Source organism: Herpailurus yagouaroundi, unplaced genomic scaffold (assembly GCF_014898765.1).
Source record: "Herpailurus yagouaroundi ecotype Mexico unplaced genomic scaffold, PumYag 184, whole genome shotgun sequence".
Taxonomy (NCBI): domain Eukaryota; kingdom Metazoa; phylum Chordata; class Mammalia; order Carnivora; family Felidae; genus Herpailurus; species Herpailurus yagouaroundi.
This window is the reverse complement of record NW_024412415.1, coordinates 40,359,471-40,365,976: the sequence shown is the minus strand read 5'-3', so window position 1 is coordinate 40,365,976 and position 6,506 is coordinate 40,359,471.

Below are 6,506 nucleotides of genomic sequence, written 5' to 3'. Positions count from 1 at the left end.
TTTTAAAATGTTTATTTATGTTTGAGAGAAAGAAAGAGCTGGAGAAGGGCAGAGAGAGAGAGTGGGACAGAAGATCTGAAGCAGGTTCCATGCTGACAGCAGAGAGCCCAATGCGGGGCTTGAACTCACAAACCGTGAGATTATGACCAGAGCTGAAGTCCAACGTTTAACCGACTGAAACACCCAGGTGCCCCTCTCCTATTTATGAGTGAAGGTCCAGATCCTCACTGTCCACAGTGAATTCTACAGCACACTAGTTCCGTGGGAGATTAGAAGGATTTATAGGAAAAATAGTTCAGTGGTCTAATAAGTGTGGGAAGTGAGGAATTAAGCGAAAAATTTAAAAAGTTACTGCAGAAACAATACCAAGTAATGGTGACGATATGGAATAACAGAAAGTCTCATGCATTTCTGGGGGAAGTGTAAATTGGTACTTTGGAGAACAAAGTTTGCATATACCTGCAAATTCCATTCCTAGGAATAATGACGCAAGAAAAATGCAAAACACGTGCTCACAAAGTCTAGTAGAGAAGTGTTTGTAGTAGTTTTGTTCAGGCAAAAAACTGGAAAGCCCTAAATATTTAAGGGTTTTCCAGGTTTTTGCTTGAACAAAACAAAAAGAGATAAGCAAACTATAATAAATATGTTTTTGCAGTGGACTACTCCTCAACAATTAAACATAACGAACTCCTGGCACATGCAGCAACATGGATGGATTTTGCAATTATCACGCTGAGTGAAAGAAGCCAGACACAAAAGAGCACCTACTGTATAAGAATCCATGTATATGAAGCTTCGGGACAGGCAAAACTAATCTATTGTCATAGAAGTCATACAGTGGTTGCCTCTGGGGTAAGTATAGAGATGATGGGAAAGGGGCATGAAGGAACTTTTTGGGGCAATGAAAGTGTTTTAAATCTTGATGACTGTGGGTTATATGGGTATGTTATTTTGTCAAAATTCATTGAACTGCACACTCAAGACCTATAACTGCACTGAATGTAAATTAGGCAAAAAAGTTACTGCAGGATTTCTCAGAGCCTTTAAGGTAAGGTGTGTTATGAATGACAAGAGGAGGATGTAGCACACAGGGTTTCCTGACCTAATTTGAACCTTGTTGGGGAGGGTGTGGACAGGAAATATGTCCTTCCAAGAGCATGAACTGAGAGCAAATGGCCATGTGGGGACAGGAGAGACAATATTCCTTGTGTCTCATGTTCTAGGTCTCCTGGGGAACTCTTCCCACTGAGAGACTGGGGCCAGGGAGAGGTAGAGTCCAGGCCATGCCACCTGCTCTCCACCCACCCACTCCTACACCTCCTACTAATGGGATCTCAGGGTTTCCTGAGAGGAGTGGGCCGTTAGAGCCAATAGCAGTAGAGAAGTTTCTGGTATGGCAGGAGCTGCCCCTGCTCGGTCAAGTCCCTCTCATGGTTTCCCTGTGCTGTGATTGTATGGTCCTATCCCCTCTGCTATGCAGGCCTCTTGGACCCCTCACTGACTCAGCATGTGGTCATAATCCAGTAAATCCTGAGGACAAAGAGTGGCCTGGATGTAGCTTCTGAGGCATCCTCCAGCCACTTTGCTCAGTCCTGCCGCCCTGAGTTGGGGGCCTCCTGGGCTCTGGTGAGGAATCTGGTCCCCAGAGTTCTCTGGTGGGTCGTAGGTTCTCAGCTTTGCCTCTCAGCTTCTAGAAATCTCTCAGAATGATTACTCTGTTGTCAATGGTATTCTTTGCTGTTTTCCATTGCTGCTAAAGAGACCTTCTTATTTTTCTCTTTTTTCTGTCTATTCAAATGGATCCCAGCAGGCAACTTATGAATGGGTGTGTGCATGTGTGTGAATACTTGTGAATATCTGTGCAGCCTGAGCTTGGAAGGGGTTGGAGGAGGGGACGGAAGAGGTGGGCAGGTGGGTAGCCAGGCAGGCAGTTGACCATCTGCCCCATGAAAGGTCCTTGCTGCACACAGGAATGACATTGCTGTGTGGTGGGGCTGACAGATGCTCCGCAGGAGATTAGGAAATAAGTCTGCATCTCCCCTGGGCCCTGATACCATCAGCGGTTAAGAGGCCTGTCTGATTTCATTACAAATCTTCCATTCCCAGGGCTTAAAGCTCAGCCTCCAGACTCACAGGTGTGGGAGGACAGTCGGCCACAGCAAGGGCATTTTGCTTTTAATTGTGGCCATTAATCTGGCACCAACAGCTGGTCTATCCTACAGGAGAAGGGGGGGGCTGACAGGAAACCCATCAATTGGGAACAAGTTGGCTCTGCTGCTTTGCTCTCTAGTGAATGGGGAGAGAGAGGGAAAACCTTTTTAATCTTGCTTTTCAGGGCCCACTTTCCTGGCCTCAGTGGGAAGGATCCAGATTTGCTTTCTCGCTGGATTTTGTAGGAGTTTCCTGAGGCCGATAGGTGACCATCTCCCAAACCATGTTCCCCATATTTTCCTAAGGACAGGACTACTGTGGTGTGTGGTGGCACCTTGTCTACTGCCAGCCCCTGCCCCACAGTCAGGACGTGTCCCAGAGGGAAGGGTGGGGTGGGAATATGTACCAGGGGCCCAGTGAGGAGAAAGGTGGAATGGGGAGAGGCCCAGAGCCACCCTGGGCACAGCTAGAGGGAAAGCTAGCATTGCCACAAAAAGTTGAGGAGAGCCAGACAGCATGTGTGCTTGTATGCGTGTGTATGGGCACACTTCTGTGTGTGTGTGTGTGTGTGTGTGTGTGTGAGAGAGAGAGAGAGAGAGAGAAAGAAAGAAAGAAAGAAAGAAAGAAAGAAAGAAAGAAAGGTGGGGGGGGATAGAACTTCATCCTGGTAAATTCCACCCCATCTCCATCCCTCAGCTGGAGCTTCCTCCAGGATGGCTCTGGCAGGCCTTGGGGGCAATTTAGAGGCAGAGGCCTGGCCTGGGAGCTCACCAGCATCAGACAAGTGCCGAGGGGCAGATGGGGGAGAGGGAGACAGACAGCAGTCAAGGAGGTGCTCTGTGGGATTGGAAAGGCAGTGCGCAGACTGAGGCTTTGAAGGGTGAATAGAATCCTGACAGGCAGAGTTGGGGCTGGCATGTGGATGGGGAAGGGGTGTGCTTCTGGGACTCTCGCAACTATCCGAGGATTCTCTGAGGAGCAAGGATCTACTAAAGAAAGAGGCTCCATTGACAGTGAGCTTGATTTCTGGGTGGCAGGCCTGGGACTCAGTTTCTGGGGTCAGTGGCTGCCCCTGTGAGGATCCTTTTCCAAGGGTGGTCTTGTGTCCTCAGACCACCTCAGTCTGGAGAGAGCCGGTTGAAGAGCTGGGATGGCCATAATCACAGCAACCACCAACTTCTGTGTACCAGGGCTCTGGAGACCCCGTGTAGCGTTGGGAGGGGCTGATGCAGATATGGTTGGTTGCTGAGGCTCAGAGAGGAGAGGGGTTTGCCCAGGGTCGCACCAGGAGTACGTGCTTTTGAGCCCAGGCCCTCCTTGCTGTACTGTGGGACCTTCGAGAAGAAGTCCAGCCTGCACTCCCCACTTCCTCCCACCAGACAGGAAGCGTCTGGGCACAGATAGGGGAGGGAACAAGATGCCAAGGTCTGGTCCTGGAGAAGGCTGTTTGGTTCTGGGAAGGTCTTTTGATTTCTCAAAGGAAAACCTAAATTCTTGCTGCCTGTTTCTTGAGTAGAGAGTCAATTAAGACTTACGTGAATGTGGAGCACACATTTCTTTGGCACAGGTCAGAGGAGCCCTGGCTCATTCACTTCCTAAGCTTAGTGACCTTTGGCAAGTCGACCCTCTCCATGCCCAGGTTTCCTGACTGGCAAAAGGGGGTAGGTACAGGGCCCATCTCACAGGGCCGTTCTGCAGATGAAATGCATTATGCAGGTAAAGCACAGGGAACGGTATCTGGCTAAACCAAGCTGCACAACAGGAGCTGTTGTTGCGACTGTAAAGTCTTGTCACCGCAGAGCACCATTCAGAGGAAGAACAAACCAGTCAGTTACAGAGGAGCTTGTCCAAAAGGGAGGGTGTCAGTCCTCTGGAGACCTGACCCCCTGGGCAGTTGCCCAAGCCAGGAGCTCTTGATTTTACTTCCTGGGAATTTCTAGGATCTGGCCCTGCTCGTGCATTTCCATGGCAGTGAGTCAAACTGGGGGATCTCCTAGCCTCTCTCCCCTGGCTGTCCCTCCTCCTCGATTCCCCCTCTGGACCCTCCTCCACTGCAGCAGCCAGAAGGATCTTTCGTAGAGGGCAAATCTGAATATGTCCTCCCTCTGAGAGCTTCCTGCGGCTCTCATGTTCACCAGAATGAACTTGGCTTTGCACATGCTGTTACCTATGTCCAGGATGCCCTTCCTCACCCTTTGTCCACCTGGAAGAGTCCTATTTATCCTCCAGAACTCAGTGCAGGCACACCTCCTCTTGAAGGCTTCCCGACCGCCCTTCTTCCCCACAAGTCCGAGACAACACACCTGGTCCCTCGCGTTGCCTTTGATGTTGTGTGGACTGCTCTGTTGTCTCAGTTTATACAACCATCACAGTTGCACTATTGTGCAACTATTCGCCCTCTCGCCTAACCCAGGATCTGGCTCATGTCAGCGTTGCTTGAACCAAACTGAATTTGTTACTAGTGAAGACTCCTTGGGCTGTAGATGTCACTGTCGCAGAAGAATGCTGTGCTGTCCTGGACATGCTTCTTCCCTCTCTAGGCTCCAGTTTCCACGTCTCTATAATGAAGAAGCAGCGGGGTCTCTTGGCTGTTCTGAGTTTCTGTAACTGCCCAGGGCCTGCCTGCCTTCTCCAGGTGTAGACAGAAAGCTTGGGGGGGGGGGGGGTGGGAGGCACTCAGCTACTTGGCAGACTACCCATCTCTCTGGTCAGATGTGCCCACGGGAATCAGCAATGTCACCCCCCTGGAACTAGGTGACTCATATTCTTGGGAAACAAAGGGATGTTTGCAGAACTTAAAGCTTCTTTTTTTCCCCAAGGCAAATGGAGAAACGTCATTAAGCCCGGATGAGAGGACTGGGTCATGCCCCGATGATGACAAGCAGGGGCTGCCACTTGGCTCTGTGAGTGAAGCAGTCTATTAAATTTCAGATAGAAGAAATAATCTGCTCCCTGCACTCCCTGATCACTTTATTAGCACAAAAGATGAATTTGAACCACAGATTCATGGCAAAAAGAAGTAAGTCCATACTCTCCTCCTAATTAAACTGAGAGAAGCCAGCTAGATCCAAGGACACCCAGCCCACTCAATTAATTAACATTTATTACAATCAGAAAACAGTCTAATTCAATTAAAATGTTTCCACAAAAGTAGTTTAATGACTTTCCCAAAAAGAAAGTAGTATTTATTATGCCAAGGCACGGTGTGCGAGGGCTGCTGGACAGCCGACTCTGAGGAAGGGTGAGGGAGGGAGGCCATGCTTCTAGACACAGTGACTCCCTAATGAGCAAGCAGGCCCACACCTGAGGGACGGCCTACAGCTGCCTTCATCCTCATCCCCCTGCCTACTACAGCCCCCCTTCCCTCCCCCCTCCCCCGCCCCCAGCTCATTCCTGTGCATTAAAGGATCAAGACTGGAGAGGGAATGGAGGGACACCCGTGGATTCAGGATCCAGGGCCCATTACTGCCTCTGATGTGCTGTGTCACCTTGGACAGGTAGAAGGTGTTCAAAGAAAGGACTGTTAGCAGGGCTTTCTGAAATTTAGCCAGGAGATATTTGGAAAGCTGGGGAAATTGCCATTTAAAAGCTGCAAATATTTTCCTGATTCTCACGAGGCACAGATTTGAATTCATAGTGTCTTTGTTCAGCAAAAATCCCTTGATGAGCCCTTTGTTATAAAAACAGAAGCAAATACTGATTTGGAGTTTGTCCTTTTGAACTAACAATATTTGCGCACGTACTATGGCCTGGCAGTGGGCTAAACACATTTGCTGGGCTATGTCCTACATCTTCATGATGACCCTTGCGAGGTGGGAGTCTCCACGGAAACCAAGGCTCAGGGAATGCCCTGAGTACACTAGTACCACTAGTTAGGGATAGACCCTGGATCCAAACCTAGGCAGCCAGACTTGGGGCAGAGAGGCCGCTGGCAAGCTCAGAATAATTGGGTGACCCTGGGAGAGGGATCCTCTGATTCACAGGACTTGGGTGGGGCCCCAGAGTCTATCCTGTTGGAAAATTCCCTGGTGACTCCAGTGCTGTGACCTTGGCAACTGAAATCCTTACACCCTCCCTGTCTACTGGGGTCACACTTTGCCTGACACCCGGGCTCAGCTGTGGCCTCAAAGGACAGATGATTTAAGCCCCTTTCCAACTCAATGGCATCTACATGGTCAGAACCCTATTCTGACAATATGCTTTAAAAAGACCTTTGCTAATTTGATGGGCAGAAAATGTGATGCCAACAGTACAATCCTAATTAAAAAAGAAAAAGGCAGAGGAAACCCCACTTGCAGGACGCAAATGTGTTAGTGGTGGTCATTTCTGGATGGTAATCTAGTGGGTCAATTTTA